Source organism: Dendrobates tinctorius, unplaced genomic scaffold (assembly GCF_039654945.1).
Source record: "Dendrobates tinctorius isolate UK_male_01 unplaced genomic scaffold, ASM3965494v1 ptg000188l, whole genome shotgun sequence".
NCBI lineage: Eukaryota > Metazoa > Chordata > Amphibia > Anura > Dendrobatidae > Dendrobates > Dendrobates tinctorius.
Window position 1 is genome coordinate 1,560,038 of NW_027361855.1, and position 17,404 is coordinate 1,577,441.

The window sequence follows — 17,404 nt, forward strand, 5'->3', positions numbered from 1 at the left end:
AGATGCAACTCATCCTTTTAGAAACGTGTTTGGGCTGTTGAGAGGAGTAGAAAAACATCAAAAATTTCAATCCTGCACGATTCTACTAAGAAATGTGAGTGTTCATTCAAAATGCTGCTTTTTGCTATTGGGCCCTAATGAATAATGAATGTTTTGAAATTTCTCCAAAAGTAACGTAGTTGCAAGCTCATCCTTTTAGAGTCTTGTTTGGGCTCATGATAGGAGTAGAAAAACATCAAAAATTTCAATCCTGAACGATTCTACCAAGAGATGTGAGTGTTCATTCAAACAGCTGCTTTTTGCTATTGGGCCCTATTGAATAATGAATGTTTTGAATTTTCTGCAAAAGTAAAGTAGTTGCATACTCACCCTTATAGAGTGTTGTTTGGGCTCATGAGTGGAGTATAAAAACGTCAAAAATTCCAATCCTGCACGATTCTACCAAGAAATGTGATTGTTCATTCAAAACTCTGCTTTTTGCTATTAGAACCTATTGAATAATGAATGTTTTGAATTTTCTGCAAATGTAAAGTAGTTGCAAACTCATCCTTCTAGAGTCTTGTTTGAGCTTATGAGAGGAGTAGAAAAATGTTAAAAATTTCAATCCTGCATGATTCTACCAAGAAATGCGAGTGTTCAATCAAACCGTTGCTTTTTGCTAGTGGCCCCTATTGAATAATGAATGTTTTGAATTTTCTCCAAAAGTAAACTAGTTGCAAACTAATCCTTTGAGAAACTTGCTTGGGCTGTTGAGAGTAGTAGAAAAACATTAAAAATTTCAATCCTGCACGATTATACCAAGAAATGTGATTGTTCATTCAAAACGCTGCTTTTTGCTATTGTACTCTATTGAATAATGAATGTTTTGAATTTTCTCCAAAAGTAAAGTAGTTGCAAGCTCATCCTTTTAAATTCTTGTTTGGGCTCATGAGAGGAGTAGAAAAACATCAAAAATTTCAATCCTGAACGATACTACCATGAGATGTGAGTGTTCATTCAAACAGCTGCTTTTTGCTATTGGGCCCTATTGATTAATGAATGTTTTGAATTTTCTGCAAAAGTAAAGTAGTTGCAAACTCATCCTTATAGAGTCTTGTTTGGGCTCATGAGAGGAGTAGAAAAACGTCAAAAATTTCAATTCTGCATGATTCTACCAATAAATGTGAGTGTTCATTCAAACCGCTGCTTTTTGCTCTTGGGCCTTATTGATTAATGAATGTTTTGAATTTTCTCCAAAATTAAAGTAGTTGCAAACTCAACCTTTTAGAAACTTGTTTGTGCTGTTGAGAGGAGTAGAAAAACATCAAAAATTTCAATCCTGCACGATTCTACCAAGAAATGTGATTGTTCTTTCAAAACGCTGCTTCTTGCTATTAGACCCTATTGAATAATGAATGTTTTGAATTTTCTCCAAAAGTAAGCAAGTTGCAAACTCATCCTTCTAGGGTCTTGTTTTGGCGCGTGAGAGGAGTAGAAAAATGGCAAAAATTTCAATCCTGCATGATTCTACAAAGAAATGTGAACGTTCATTCAAAACGCTGCTTTTTGCTATTGGTCCCTTTTGAATAATGAATGTTTTGAATTTTCTACAAAAGTAAAGTAGTTGCAAACTCATCTTTTCAGAAACTTGTTTGGGCTGTTGAGAGGAGTAGAAAAACATCAAAAATTTCAATCCTGCATGATTCTACCAAGAAATGTGAGTGTTCATTCAAACCGCTGCTTTTTGCTATTGGGCCCTATTGAATAATGAATGTTTTGAATTTTCTCCAAAAGCAAAGTAGTTGCAAACTCATCCTTCTAGTCCTGTCTGGGCTCATGAGAGGAGTAGAAAAATATCAAAAATTTCAATCCTGCACGATTCTACCAGGAAATGTGAGTGTTCATTGAAACCGCTGATTTTTGCTATTGGGCCCTATTGAATAATGAATGTTTTGAATTTTTTGCAAAAGTAAAGTAGTCGCAAACTCATCCTTATAGAGTCTTGTTTGGGCTCATGAGAGGAGTAGAAAAAGGTCAAAAATTTCAAACCTGCATGATTCTACCAAGAAATGTGAGTGTTCTTTCAAACCGCTGATTATTGCTATTGGTCCCTATTGAATAATGAATGCTTTGAACATTCTCCAAAAGTAAAGTAGTTGCAAACTCATCCTTTTAGAATCTTGTTTGGGCTATTGAGAGGAGTAGAAAAACATCAAAAATTTCAATCCTGTACGATTCTACCAAGAAATGTGATTGTTCATTCAAAACGCTGCTTTTTGCTATTAGACCCTATTGAATAATGAATGTTTTGAATTTTTTCCAAAAGTAAAGTAGTTGCAAACTCATCCTTCCAGAGTCTTGTTTGGGCTCGCGAGAGTAGAAAAACGTTAAAAATTTCAATCCTACATGATTCTACCAAGAAATGCGAGTGTTCATTCAAACCGTCGCTTTTTGCTAGTGGCCCCTATTGAATAATGAATGTTTTGAACATTCTCCAAAAGTAAAGTAGTTGCAAACTAATCCTTTTAGAAACTTGTTTGGGCTGTTGAGAGGAGTAGAAAAACATCAAAAATTTCAATCCTGCATGATTGTACCAAGAAATGTGAGTGTTCATTCAAACCGCTGCTTTTTGCTATTGGGCCCTATTGAATAATGAATGTTTTGAATTTTCTCCAAAAGTAAGCAAGTTGCAAACTCATCCTTCTAGGGTCTTGTTTTGGCGCGTGAGAGGAGTAGAAAAACGGCAAAAATTTCAATCCTGCATGATTCTACAAAGAAATGTGAACGTTCATTCAAAACGCTGCTTTTTGGTATTGGTCCCTTTTGAATAATGAATGTTTTGAATTTTCTACAAAAGTAAAGTAGTTGCAAACTCATCTTTTCAGAAACTTGTTTGTGCTGTTGAGAGGAGTAGAAAAACATCAAAAATTTCAATCCTGCATGATTCTACCAAGAAATGTGAGTGTTCATTCAAACCGCTGCTTTTTGCTATTGGGCCCTATTGAATAATGAATGTTTTGAATTTTCTCCAAAAGCAAAGTAGTTGCAAACTCATCCTTCTAGTCCTGTCTGGGCTCATGAGAGGAGTAGAAAAACATCAAAAATTTCAATCCTGCACGATTCTACCAAGAAATGTGAGTGTTCATTGAAACCGCTGCTTTTTGCTATTGGGCCCTATTGAATAATGAATGTTTTGAATTTTTTGCAAAAGTAAAGTAGTCGCAAACTCATCCTTATAGAGTCTTGTTTGGGCTCATGAGAGGAGTAGAAAAAGGTCAAAAATTTCAAACCTGCATGATTCTACCAAGAAATGTGAGTGTTCTTTCAAACCGCTGATTATTGCTATTGGTCCCTATTGAATAATGAATGTTTTGAACATTCTCCAAAAGTAAAGTAGTTGCAAACCCATCCTTTTACAATCTTGTTTGGGCTATTGAGAGGAGTAGAAAAACATCAAAAATTTCAATCCTGTACGATTCTACCAAGAAATGTGATTGTTCATTCAAAACGCTGCTTTTTGCTATTAGATCCTATTGAATAATGAATGTTTTGAATTTTCTCCAAAAGTAAAGTAGTTGCAAACTCATCCTTCCAGAGTCTTGTTTGGGCTCACGAGAGTAGAAAAACGATAAAAATTTCAATCCTGCATGATTCTACCAAGAAATGCGAGTGTTCATTCAAACCGTTGCTTTTTGCTAGTGGCCCCTATTGAATAATGAATGTTTTGAACATTCTCCAAAAGTAAAGTAGTTGCAAACTAATCCTTTTAGAAACTTGTTTGGGCTGTTGAGAGGAGTAGAAAAACATCAAAAATTTCAATCCTGCATGATTTTACCAAGAAATGTGAGTGTTCATTTAACCCGCTGCTTTTTGCTATTGGTCCCTATTGAATAATGAATGTTTTGAATTTTCTCCAAAAGTAAAGTAGATGCAACTCATCCTTTTAGAAACGTGTTTGGGCTGTTGAGAGGAGTAGAAAAACATCAAAAATTTCAATCCTGCACGATTCTACTAAGAAATGTGAGTGTTCATTCAAAATGCTGCTTTTTGCTATTGGGCCCTATTGAATAATGAATGTTTTGAAATTTCTCCAAAAGTAACGTAGTTGCAAGCTCATCCTTTTAGAGTCTTGTTTGGGCTCATGATAGGAGTAGAAAAACATCAAAAATTTCAATCCTGAACGATTCTACCAAGACATGTGAGTGTTCATTCAAACAGCTGCTTTTTGCTATTGGGCCCTATTGAATAATGAATGTTTTGAATTTTCTGCAAAAGTAAAGTAGTTGCAAACTCACCCTTATAGAGTGTTGTTTGGGCTCATGAGTGGAGTATAAAAACGTCAAAAATTCCAATCCTGCACGATTCTACCAAGAAATGTGATTGTTCATTCAAAACTCTGCTTTTTGCTATTAGAACCTATTGAATAATGAATGTTTTGAATTTTCTGCAAATGTAAAGTAGTTGCAAACTCATCCTTCTAGAGTCTTGTTTGAGCTTATGAGAGGAGTAGAAAAATGTTAAAAATTTCAACCCTGCATGATTCTACCAAGAAATGCGAGTGTTCAATCAAACCGTTGCTTTTTGCTAGTGGCCCCTATTGAATAATGAATGTTTTGAATTTTCTCCAAAAGTAAACTAGTTGCAAACTAATCCTTTGAGAAACTTGCTTGGGCTGTTGAGAGTAGTAGAAAAACATTAAAAATTTCAATCCTGCACGATTATACCAAGAAATGTGATTGTTCATTCAAAACGCTGCTTTTTGCTATTGTACTCTATTGAATAATGAATGTTTTGAATTTTCTCCAAAAGTAAAGTAGTTGCAAGCTCATCCTTTTAAATTCTTGTTTGGGCTCATGAGAGGAGTAGAAAAACATCAAAAATTTCAATCCTGAACGATACTACCAAGAGATGTGAGTGTTCATTCAAACAGCTGCTTTTTGCTATTGGGCCCTATTGAATAATGAATGTTTTGAATTTTCTGCAAAAGTAAAGTAGTTGCAAACTCATCCTTATAGAGTCTTGTTTGGGCTCATGAGAGGAGTAGAAAAACATCAAAAATTTCAATTCTGCATGATTCTACCAATAAATGTGAGTGTTCATTCAAACCGCTGCTTTTTGCTCTTGGGCCCTATTGAATAATGAATGTTTTGAATTTTCTGCAAAAGTAAAGTAATTTCAAACTCATCCTTTTACAAACTTGTTAGGGCTGTTGAGAGGAGTAGAAATACATTAAAAATTTCAATCCTGCACTATTCTACCAAGAAATGTGATTGTTCATTCAAAATGCTGCTTTTTGCTATTGGACTCTATTGAATAATGAATGTTTTGAATTTTCTCCAAAAGTAAAGTAGTTGCAAGCTCAACCTTTTAGAGTCTTGTTTGGGCTCATGAGAGGAGTAGAAAAACATCAAAAATTTCAATCCTGAACGATACTACCATGAGATGTGAGTGTTCATACAAACAGCTGCTTTTTGCTATTGGGCCCTATTGAATAATGAATGTTTTGAATTTTTTGCAAAAGTAAAGTAGTTGCAAACTCATCCTTATAGTGTCTTGTTTGGGCTCATTAGAGGAGTAGAAAAACATCAAAAAGTTCAATCCTGCATGATTCTACCAAGAAATGTGTGTTCATTCAAACTGCTGGTTTTTGCTATTGGGCCTTATTGATTAAGGAATGTTTTGAATTTTCTCCAAAATTAAAGTAGTTGCAAACTCAACCTTTTAGAAACTTGTTTGTGCTGTTGAGAGGAGTAGAAAAACATCAAAAATTTCAATCCTGCACGATTCTACCAAGAAATGTGATTGTTCTTTCAAAACGCTGCTTTTTGCTATTAGACCCTATTGAATAATGAATGTTTTGAATTTTCTCCAAAAGTAAGCAAGTTGCAAACTCATCCTTCTAGGGTCTTGTTTTGGCACGTGAGAGGAGTAGAATAACGGCAAAAATTTCAATCCTGCATGATTCTACAAAGAAATGTGAACGTTCATTCAAAACGCTGCTTTTTGGTATTGGTCCCTTTTGAATAATGAATGTTTTGAATTTTCTACAAAAGTAAAGTAGTTGCAAACTCATCTTTTCAGAAACTTGTTTGGGCTGTTGAGAGGAGTAGAAAAACATCAAAAATTTCAATCCTGCATGATTCTACCAAGAAATGTGAGTGTTCATTCAAACCGCTGCTTTTTGCTAGTGGGCCCTATTGAATAATGAATGTTTTGAATTTTCTCCAAAAGCAAAGTAGTTGCAAACTCATCCTTCTAGTCCTGTCTGGGCTCATGAGAGGAGTAGAAAAACATCAAAAATTTCAATCCTGCACGATTCTACCAAGAAATGTGAGTGTTCATTGAAACCGCTGCTTTTTGCTATTGGGCCCTATTGAATAATGAATGTTTTGAATTTTTTGCAAAAGTAAAGTAGTCGCAAACTCATCCTTATAGAGTCTTGTTTGGGCTCATGAGAGGAGTAGAAAAAGGTCAAAAATTTCAAACCTGCATGATTCTACCAAGAAATGTGAGTGTTCTTTCAAACCGCTGATTATTGCTATTGGTCCCTATTGAATAATGAATGCTTTGAACATTCTCCAAAAGTAAAGTAGTTGCAAACTCATCCTTTTAGAATCTTGTTTGGGCTATTGAGAGGAGTAGAAAAACATCAAAAATTTCAATCCTGTACGATTCTACCAAGAAATGTGATTGTTCATTCAAAACGCTGCTTTTTGCTATTAGACCCTATTGAATAATGAATGTTTTGAATTTTTTCCAAAAGTAAAGTAGTTGCAAACTCATCCTTCCAGAGTCTTGTTTGGGCTCGCGAGAGTAGAAAAACGTTAAAAATTTCAATCCTACATGATTCTACCAAGAAATGCGAGTGTTCATTCAAACCGTCGCTTTTTGCTAGTGGCCCCTATTGAATAATGAATGTTTTGAACATTCTCCAAAAGTAAAGTAGTTGCAAACTAATGCTTTTAGAAACTTGTTTGGGCTGTTGAGAGGAGTAGAAAAACATCAAAAATTTCAATCCTGCATGATTGTACCAAGAAATGTGAGTGTTCATTCAAACCGCTGCTTTTTGCTATTGGGCCCTATTGAATAATGAATGTTTTGAATTTTCTCCAAAAGTAAGCAAGTTGCAAACTCATCCTTCTAGGGTCTTGTTTTGGCTCGTGAGAGGAGTAGAAAAACGGCAAAAATTTCAATCCTGCATGATTCTACAAAGAAATGTGAACGTTCATTCAAAACGCTGCTTTTTGGTATTGGTCCCTTTTGAATAATGAATGTTTTGAATTTTCTACAAAAGTAAAGTAGTTGCAAACTCATCTTTTCAGAAACTTGTTTGGGCTGTTGAGAGGAGTAGAAAAACATCAAAAATTTCAATCCTGCATGATTCTACCAAGAAATGTGAGTGTTCATTCAAACCGCTGCTTTTTGCTATTGGGCCCTATTGAATAATGAATGTTTTGAATTTTCTCCAAAAGCAAAGTAGTTGCAAACTCATCCTTTTACAATCTTGTTTGGGCTATTGAGAGGAGTAGAAAAACATCAAAAATTTCAATCCTGTACGATTCTACCAAGAAATGTGATTGTTCATTCAAAACGCTGCTTTTTGCTATTAGATCCTATTGAATAATGAATGTTTTGAATTTTCTCCAAAAGTAAAGTAGTTGCAAACTTATCCTTCCAGAGTCTTGTTTGGGCTCACGAGAGTAGAAAAACGTTAAAAATTTCAATCCTGCATGATTCTACCAAGAAATGCGATTGTTCATTCAAACCGTTGCTTTTTGCTAGTGTCCCCTATTGAATAATGAATGTTTTGAACATTCTCCAAAAGTAAAGTAGTTGCAAACTAATCCTTTTAGAAACTTGTTTGGGCTGTTGAGAGGAGTAGAAAAACATCAAAAATTTCAATCCTGCATGATTTTACCAAGAAATGTGAGTGTTCATTTAACCCGCTGCTTTTTGCTATTGGTCCCTATTGAATAATGAATGTTTTGAATTTTCTCCAAAAGTAAAGTAGATGCAACTCATCCTTTTAGAAACGTGTTTGGGCTGTTGAGAGGAGTAGAAAAACATCAAAAATTTCAATCCTGCACGATTCTACTAAGAAATGTGAGTGTTCATTCAAAATGCTGCTTTTTGCTATTGGGCCCTATTGAATAATGAATGTTTTGAAATTTCTCCAAAAGTAACGTAGTTGCAAGCTCATCCTTTTAGAGTCTTGTTTGGGCTCATGATAGGAGTAGAAAAACATCAAAAATTTCAATCCTGAACGATTCTACCAAGAGATGTGAGTGTTCATTCAAACAGCTGCTTTTTGCTATTGGGCCCTATTGAATAATGAATGTTTTGAATTTTCTGCAAAAGTAAAGTAGTTGCAAACTCACCCTTATAGAGTGTTGTTTGGGCTCATGAGTGGAGTATAAAAACGTCAAAAATTCCAATCCTGCACGATTCTACCAAGAAATGTGATTGTTCATTCAAAACTCTGCTTTTTGCTATTAGAACCTATTGAATAATGAATGTTTTGAATTTTCTGCAAATGTAAAGTAGTTGCAAACTCATCCTTCTAGAGTCTTGTTTGAGCTTATGAGAGGAGTAGAAAAATGTTAAAAATTTCAGTCCTGCATGATTCTACCGAGAAATGCGAGTGTTCAATCAAACCGTTGCTTTTTGCTAGTGGCCCCTATTGAATAATGAATGTTTTGAATTTTCTCCAAAAGTAAACTAGTTGCAAACTAATCCTTTGAGAAACTTGCTTGGGCTGTTGAGAGTAGTAGAAAAACATTAAAAATTTCAATCCTGCACGATTATACCAAGAAATGTGATTGTTCATTCAAAACGCTGCTTTTTGCTATTGTACTCTATTGAATAATGAATGTTTTGAATTTTCTCCAAAAGTAAAGTAGTTGCAAGCTCATCCTTTTAAATTCTTGTTTGGGCTCATGAGAGGAGTAGAAAAACATCAAAAATTTCAATCCTGAACGATACTACCAAGAGATGTGAGTGTTCATTCAAACAGCTGCTTTTTGCTATTGGGCCCTATTGAATAATGAATGTTTTGAATTTTTTGCAAAAGTAAAGTAGTCGCAAACTCATCCTTATAGAGTCTTGTTTGGGCTCATGAGAGGAGTAGAAAAAGGTCAAAAATTTCAAACCTGCATGATTCTACCAAGAAATGTGAGTGTTCTTTCAAACCGCTAATTATTGCTATTGGTCCCTATTGAATAATGAATGCTTTGAACATTCTCCAAAAGTAAAGTAGTTGCAAACTCATCCTTTTAGAATCTTGTTTGGGCTATTGAGAGGAGTAGAAAAACATCAAAAATTTCAATCCTGTACGATTCTACCAAGAAATGTGATTGTTCATTCAAAACGCTGCTTTTTGCTATTAGACCCTATTGAATAATGAATGTTTTGAATTTTTTCCAAAAGTAAAGTAGTTGCAAACTCATCCTTCCAGAGTCTTGTTTGGGCTCGCGAGAGTAGAAAAACGTTAAAAATTTCAATCCTGCATGATTCTACCAAGAAATGCGAGTGTTCATTCAAACCGTCGCTTTTTGCTAGTGGCCCCTATTGAATAATGAATGTTTTGAACATTCTCCAAAAGTAAAGTAGTTGCAAACTAATCCTTTTAGAAACTTGTTTGGGCTGTTGAGAGGAGTAGAAAAACATCAAAAATTTCAATCCTGCATGATTGTACCAAGAAATGTGAGTGTTCATTCAAACCGCTGCTTTTTGCTATTGGGCCCTATTGAATAATGAATGTTTTGAATTTTCTCCAAAAGTAAGCAAGTTGCAAACTCATCCTTCTAGGGTCTTGTTTTGGCTCGTGAGAGGAGTAGAAAAACGGCAAAAATTTCAATCCTGCATGATTCTACAAAGAAATGTGAACGTTCATTCAAAACGCTGCTTTTTGGTATTGGTCCCTTTTGAATAATGAATGTTTTGAATTTTCTACAAAAGTAAAGTAGTTGCAAACTCATCTTTTCAGAAACTTGTTTGGGCTGTTGAGAGGAGTAGAAAAACATCAAAAATTTCAATCCTGCATGATTCTACCAAGAAATGTGAGTGTTCATTCAAACCGCTGCTTTTTGCTATTGGGCCCTATTGAATAATGAATGTTTTGAATTTTCTCCAAAAGCAAGTAGTTGCAAACTCATCCTTCTAGTCCTGTCTGGGCTCATGAGAGGAGTAGAAAAACATCAAAAATTTCAATCCTGCACGATTCTACCAAGAAATGTGAGTGTTCATTGAAACCGCTGCTTTTTGCTATTGGGCCCTATTGAATAATGAATGTTTTGAATTTTTTGCAAAAGTAAAGTAGTCGCAAACTCATCCTTATAGAGTCTTGTTTGGGCTCATGAGAGGAGTAGAAAAAGGTCAAAAATTTCAAACCTGCATGATTCTACCAAGAAATGTGAGTGTTCTTTCAAACCGCTGATTATTGCTATTGGTCCCTATTGAATAATGAATGTTTTGAACATTCTCCAAAAGTAAAGTAGTTGCAAACCCATCCTTTTACAATCTTGTTTGGGCTATTGAGAGGAGTAGAAAAACATCAAAAATTTCAATCCTGTACGATTCTACCAAGAAATGTGATTGTTCATTCAAAACGCTGCTGTTTGCTATTAGATCCTATTGAATAATGAATGTTTTGAATTTTCTCCAAAAGTAAAGTAGTTGCAAACTCATCCTTCCAGAGTCTTGTTTGGGCTCATGAGAGTAGAAAAACGTTAAAAATTTCAATCCTGCATGATTCTACCAAGAAATGCGAGTGTTCATTCAAACCGTTGCTTTTTCCTAGTGGCCCCTATTGAATAATGAATGTTTTGAACATTCTCCAAAAGTAAAGTAGTTGCAAACTAATCCTTTTAGAAACTTGTTTGGGCTGTTGAGAGGAGTAGAAAAACATCAAAAATTTCAATCCTGCACGATTCTACTAAGAAATGTGAGTGTTCATTCAAAATGCTGCTTTTTGCTATTGGGCCCTATTGAATAATGAATGTTTTGAAATTTCTCCAAAAGTAACGTAGTTGCAAGCTCATCCTTTTAGAGTCTTGTTTGGGCTCATGATAGGAGTAGAAAAACATCAAAAATTTCAATCCTGAACGATTCTACCAAGAGATGTGAGTGTTCATTCAAACAGCTGCTTTTTGCTATTGGGCCCTATTGAATAATGAATGTTTTGAATTTTCTGCAAAAGTAAAGTAGTTGCAAACTCACCTTTATAGAGTGTTGTTTGGGCTCATGAGTGGAGTATAAAAACGTCAAAAATTCCAATCCTGCACGATTCTACCAAGAAATGTGATTGTTCATTCAAAACTCTGCTTTTTGCTATTAGAACCTATTGAATAATGAATGTTTTGAATTTTCTGCAAATGTAAAGTAGTTGCAAACTCATCCTTCTAGAGTCTTGTTTGAGCTTATGAGAGGAGTAGAAAAATGTTAAAAATTTCAATCCTGCATGATTCTACCAAGAAATGCGAGTGTTCAATCAAACCGTTGCTTTTTGCTAGTGGCCCCTATTGAATAATGAATGTTTTGAATTTTCTCCAAAAGTAAACTAGTTGCAAACTAATCCTTTGAGAAACTTGCTTGGGCTGTTGAGAGTAGTAGAAAAACATTAAAAATTTCAATCCTGCACGATTATACCAAGAAATGTGATTGTTCATTCAAAACGCTGCTTTTTGCTATTGTACTCTATTGAATAATGAATGTTTTGAATTATCTCCAAAAGTAAAGTAGTTGCAAGCTCATCCTTTTAAATTCTTGTTTGGGCTCATGAGAGGAGTAGAAAAACATCAAAAATTTCAATCCTGAACGATACTACCAAGAGATGTGAGTGTTCATTCAAACAGCTGCTTTTTGCTATTGGGCCCTATTGAATAATGAATGTTTTGAATTTTCTGCAAAAGTAAAGTAGTTGCAAACTCGTCCTTATAGAGTCTTGTTTGGGCTCATGAGAGGAGTAGAAAAACGTCAAAAATTTCAATTCTGCATGATTCTACCAATAAATGTGAGTGTTCATTCAAACCGCTGCTTTTTGCTCTTGGGCCCTATTGAATAATGAATGTTTTGAATTTTCTGCAAAAGTAAAGTAATTTCAAACTCATCCTTTTACAAACTTGTTAGGGCTGTTGAGAGGAGTAGAAATACATTAAAAATTTCAATCCTGCACTATTCTACCAAGAAATGTGATTGTTCATTCAAAATGCTGCTTTTTGCTATTGGACTCTATTGAATAATGAATGTTTTGAATTTTCTCCAAAAGTAAAGTAGTTGCAAGCTCAAATTTTTAGAGTCTTGTTTGGGCTCATGAGAGGAGTAGAAAAACATCAAAAATGTCAATCCTGAACGATACTACCATGAGATGTGAGTGTTCATTCAAACAGCTGCTTTTTGCTATTGGGCCCTATTGAATAATGAATGTTTTGAATTTTTTGCAAAAGTAAAGTAGTTGCAAACTCATCCTTATAGTGTCTTGTTTGGGCTCATTAGAGGAGTAGAAAAACATCAAAAAGTTCAATCCTGCATGATTCTACCAAGAAATGTGTGTTCATTCAAACTGCTGGTTTTTGCTATTGGGCCTTATTGATTAAGGAATGTTTTGAATTTTCTCCAAAATTAAAGTAGTTGCAAACTCAACCTTTTAGAAACTTGTTTGTGCTGTTGAGAGGAGTAGAAAAACATCAAAAATTTCAATCCTGCACGATTCTACCAAGAAATGTGATTGTTCTTTCAAAACGCTGCTTTTTGCTATTAGACCCTATTGAATAATGAATGTTTTGAATTTTCTCCAAAAGTAAGCAACTTGCAAACTCATCCTTCTAGGGTCTTGTTTTGGCGCGTGAGAGGAGTAGAATAACGGCAAAAATTTCAATCCTGCATGATTCTACAAAGAAATGTGAACGTTCATTCAAAACGCTGCTTTTTGATATTGGTCCCTTTTGAATAATGAATGTTTTGAATTTTCTACAAAAGTAAAGTAGTTGCAAACTCATCTTTTCAGAAACTTGTTTGGGCTGTTGAGAGGAGTAGAAAAACATCAAAAATTTCAATCCTGCATGATTCTACCAAGAAATGTGAGTGTTCATTCAAACCGCTGCTTTTTGCTATTGGGCCCTATTGAATAATGAATGTTTTGAATTTTCTCCAAAAGCAAAGTAGTTGCAAACTCATCCTTCTAGTCCTGTCTGGGCTCATGAGAGGAGTAGAAAAACATCAAAAATTTCAATCCTGCACGATTCTACCAAGAAATGTGAGTGTTCATTGAAACCGCTGCTTTTTGCTATTGGGCCCTATTGAATAATGAATGTTTTGAATTTTTTGCAAAAGTAAAGTAGTCGAAAACTCATCCTTATAGAGTCTTGTTTGGGCTCATGAGAGGAGTAGAAAAAGGTCAAAAATTTCAAACCTGCATGATTCTACCAAGAAATGTGAGTGTTCTTTCAAACCGCTGATTATTGCTATTGGTCCCTATTGAATAATGAATGCTTTGAACATTCTCCAAAAGTAAAGTAGTTGCAAACTAATCCTTTTAGAAACTTGTTTGGGCTGTTTAGAGGAGTAGAAAAACATCAAAAATTTCAATCCTGCATGATTGTACCAAGAAATGTGAGTGTTCATTCAAACCGCTGCTTTTTGCTATTGGGCCCTATTGAATAATGAATGTTTTGAATTTTCTCCAAAAGTAAGCAAGTTGCAAACTCATCCTTCTAGGGTCTTGTTTTGGCTTGTGAGAGGAGTAGAAAAACGGCAAAAATTTCAATCCTGCATGATTCTACAAAGAAATGTGAACGTTCATTCAAAACGCTGCTTTTTGGTATTGGTCCCTTTTGAATAATGAATGTTTTGAATTTTCTACAAAAGTAAAGTAGTTGCAAACTCATCTTTTCAGAAACTTGTTTGGGCTGTTGAGAGGAGTAGAAAAACATCAAAAATTTCAATCCTGCATGATTCTACCAAGAAATGTGAGTGTTCATTCAAACCGCTGCTTTTTGCTATTGGGCCCTATTGAATAATGAATGTTTTGAATTTTTTGCAAAAGTAAAGTAGTCGCAAACTCATCCTTATAGAGTCTTGTTTGGGCTCATGAGAGGAGTAGAAAAAGGTCAAAAATTTCAAACCTGCATGATTCTACCAAGAAATGTGAGTGTTCTTTCAAACCGCTGATTATTGCTATTGGTCCCTATTGAATAATGAATGTTTTGAACATTCTCCAAAAGTAAAGTAGTTGCAAACCCATCCTTTTACAATCTTGTTTGGGCTATTGAGAGGAGTAGAAAAACATCAAAAATTTCAATCCTGTACGATTCTACCAAGAAATGTGATTGTTCATTCAAAACGCTGCTTTTTGCTATTAGATCCTATTGAATAATGAATGTTTTGAATTTTCTCCAAAAGTAAAGTAGTTGCAAACTCATCCTTCCAGAGTCTTGTTTGGGCTCACGAGAGTAGAAAAACGTTAAAAATTTCAATCCTGCATGATTCTACCAAGAAATGCGAGTGTTCATTCAAACCGTTGCTTTTTGCTAGTGGCCCCTATTGAATAATGAATGTTTTGAACATTCTCCAAAAGTAAAGTAGTTGCAAACTAATCCTTTTAGAAACTTGTTTGTGCTGTTGAGAGGAGTAGAAAAACATCAAAAATTTCAATCCTGCACGATTCTACCAAGAAATGTGATTGTTCTTTCAAAACGCTGCTTCTTGCTATTAGACCCTATTGAATAATGAATGTTTTGAATTTTCTCCAAAAGTAAGCAAGTTGCAAACTCATCCTTCTAGGGTCTTGTTTTGGCGCGTGAGAGGAGTAGAAAAACGGCAAAAATTTCAATCCTGCATGATTCTACAAAGAAATGTGAACGTTCATTCAAAACGCTGCTTTTTGCTATTGGTCCCTTTTGAATAATGAATGTTTTGAATTTTCTACAAAAGTAAAGTAGTTGCAAACTCATCTTTTCAGAAACTTGTTTGGGCTGTTGAGAGGAGTAGAAAAACATCAAAAATTTCAATCCTGCATGATTCTACCAAGAAATGTGAGTGTTCATTCAAACCGCTGCTTTTTGCTATTGGGCCCTATTGAATAATGAATGTTTTGAATTTTCTCCAAAAGCAAAGTAGTTGCAAACTCATCCTTCTAGTCCTGTCTGGGCTCATGAGAGGAGTAGAAAAACATCAAAAATTTCAATCCTGCACGATTCTACCAGGAAATGTGAGTGTTCATTGAAACCGCTGCTTTTTGCTATTGGGCCCTATTGAATAATGAATGTTTTGAATTTTTTGCAAAAGTAAAGTAGTCGCAAACTCATCCTTATAGAGTCTTGTTTGGGCTCATGAGAGGAGTAGAAAAAGGTCAAAAATTTCAAACCTGCATGATTCTACCAAGAAATGTGAGTGTTCTTTCAAACCGCTGATTATTGCTATTGGTCCCTATTGAATAATGAATGCTTTGAACATTCTCCAAAAGTAAAGTAGTTGCAAACTCATCCTTTTAGAATCTTGTTTGGGCTATTGAGAGGAGTAGAAAAACATCAAAAATTTCAATCCTGTACGATTCTACCAAGAAATGTGATTGTTCATTCAAAACGCTGCTTTTTGCTATTAGACCCTATTGAATAATGAATGTTTTGAATTTTTTCCAAAAGTAAAGTAGTTGCAAACTCATCCTTCCAGAGTCTTGTTTGGGCTCGCGAGAGTAGAAAAACGTTAAAAATTTCAATCCTACATGATTCTACCAAGAAATGCGAGTGTTCATTCAAACCGTCGCTTTTTGCTAGTGGCCCCTATTGAATAATGAATGTTTTGAACATTCTCCAAAAGTAAAGTAGTTGCAAACTAATCCTTTTAGAAACTTGTTTGGGCTGTTGAGAGGAGTAGAAAAACATCAAAAATTTCAATCCTGCATGATTGTACCAAGAAATGTGAGTGTTCATTCAAACCGCTGCTTTTTGCTATTGGGCCCTATTGAATAATGAATGTTTTGAATTTTCTCCAAAAGTAAGCAAGTTGCAAACTCATCCTTCTAGGGTCTTGTTTTGGCGCGTGAGAGGAGTAGAAAAACGGCAAAAATTTCAATCCTGCATGATTCTACAAAGAAATGTGAACGTTCATTCAAAACGCTGCTTTTTGGTATTGGTCCCTTTTGAATAATGAATGTTTTGAATTTTCTACAAAAGTAAAGTAGTTGCAAACTCATCTTTTCAGAAACTTGTTTGTGCTGTTGAGAGGAGTAGAAAAACATCAAAAATTTCAATCCTGCATGATTCTACCAAGAAATGTGAGTGTTCATTCAAACCGCTGCTTTTTGCTATTGGGCCCTATTGAATAATGAATGTTTTGAATTTTCTCCAAAAGCAAAGTAGTTGCAAACTCATCCTTCTAGTCCTGTCTGGTCTCATGAGAGGAGTAGAAAAACATCAAAAATTTCAATCCTGTACGATTCTACCAAGAAATGTGATTGTTCATTCAAAACGCTGCTTTTTGCTATTAGATCCTATTGAATAATGAATGTTTTGAATTTTCTCCAAAAGTAAAGTAGTTGCAAACTCATCCTTCCAGAGTCTTGTTTGGGCTCACGAGAGTAGAAAAACGATAAAAATTTCAATCCTGCATGATTCTACCAAGAAATGCGAGTGTTCATTCAAACCGTTGCTTTTTGCTAGTGGCCCCTATTGAATAATGAATGTTTTGAACATTCTCCAAAAGTAAAGTAGTTGCAAACTAATCCTTTTAGAAACTTGTTTGGGCTGTTGAGAGGAGTAGAAAAACATCAAAAATTTCAATCCTGCATGATTTTACCAAGAAATGTGAGTGTTCATTTAACCCGCTGCTTTTTGCTATTGGTCCCTATTGAATAATGAATGTTTTGAATTTTCTCCAAAAGTAAAGTAGATGCAACTCATCCTTTTAGAAACGTGTTTGGGCTGTTGAGAGGAGTAGAAAAACATCAAAAATTTCAATCCTGCACGATTCTACTAAGAAATGTGAGTGTTCATTCAAAATGCTGCTTTTTGCTATTGGGCCCTATTGAATAATGAATGTTTTGAAATTTCTCCAAAAGTAACGTAGTTGCAAGCTCATCCTTTTAGAGTCTTGTTTGGGCTCATGATAGGAGTAGAAAAACATCAAAAATTTCAATCCTGAACGATTCTACCAAGAGATGTGAGTGTTCATTCAAACAGCTGCTTTTTGCTATTGGGCCCTATTGAATAATGAATGTTTTGAATTTTCTGCAAAAGTAAAGTAGTTGCAAACTCACCCTTATAGAGTGTTGTTTGGGCTCATGAGTGGAGTATAAAAACGTCAAAAATTCCAATCCTGCACGATTCTACCAAGAAATGTGATTGTTCATTCAAAACTCTGCTTTTTGCTATTAGAACCTATTGAATAATGAATGTTTTGAATTTTCTGCAAATGTAAAGTAGTTGCAAAC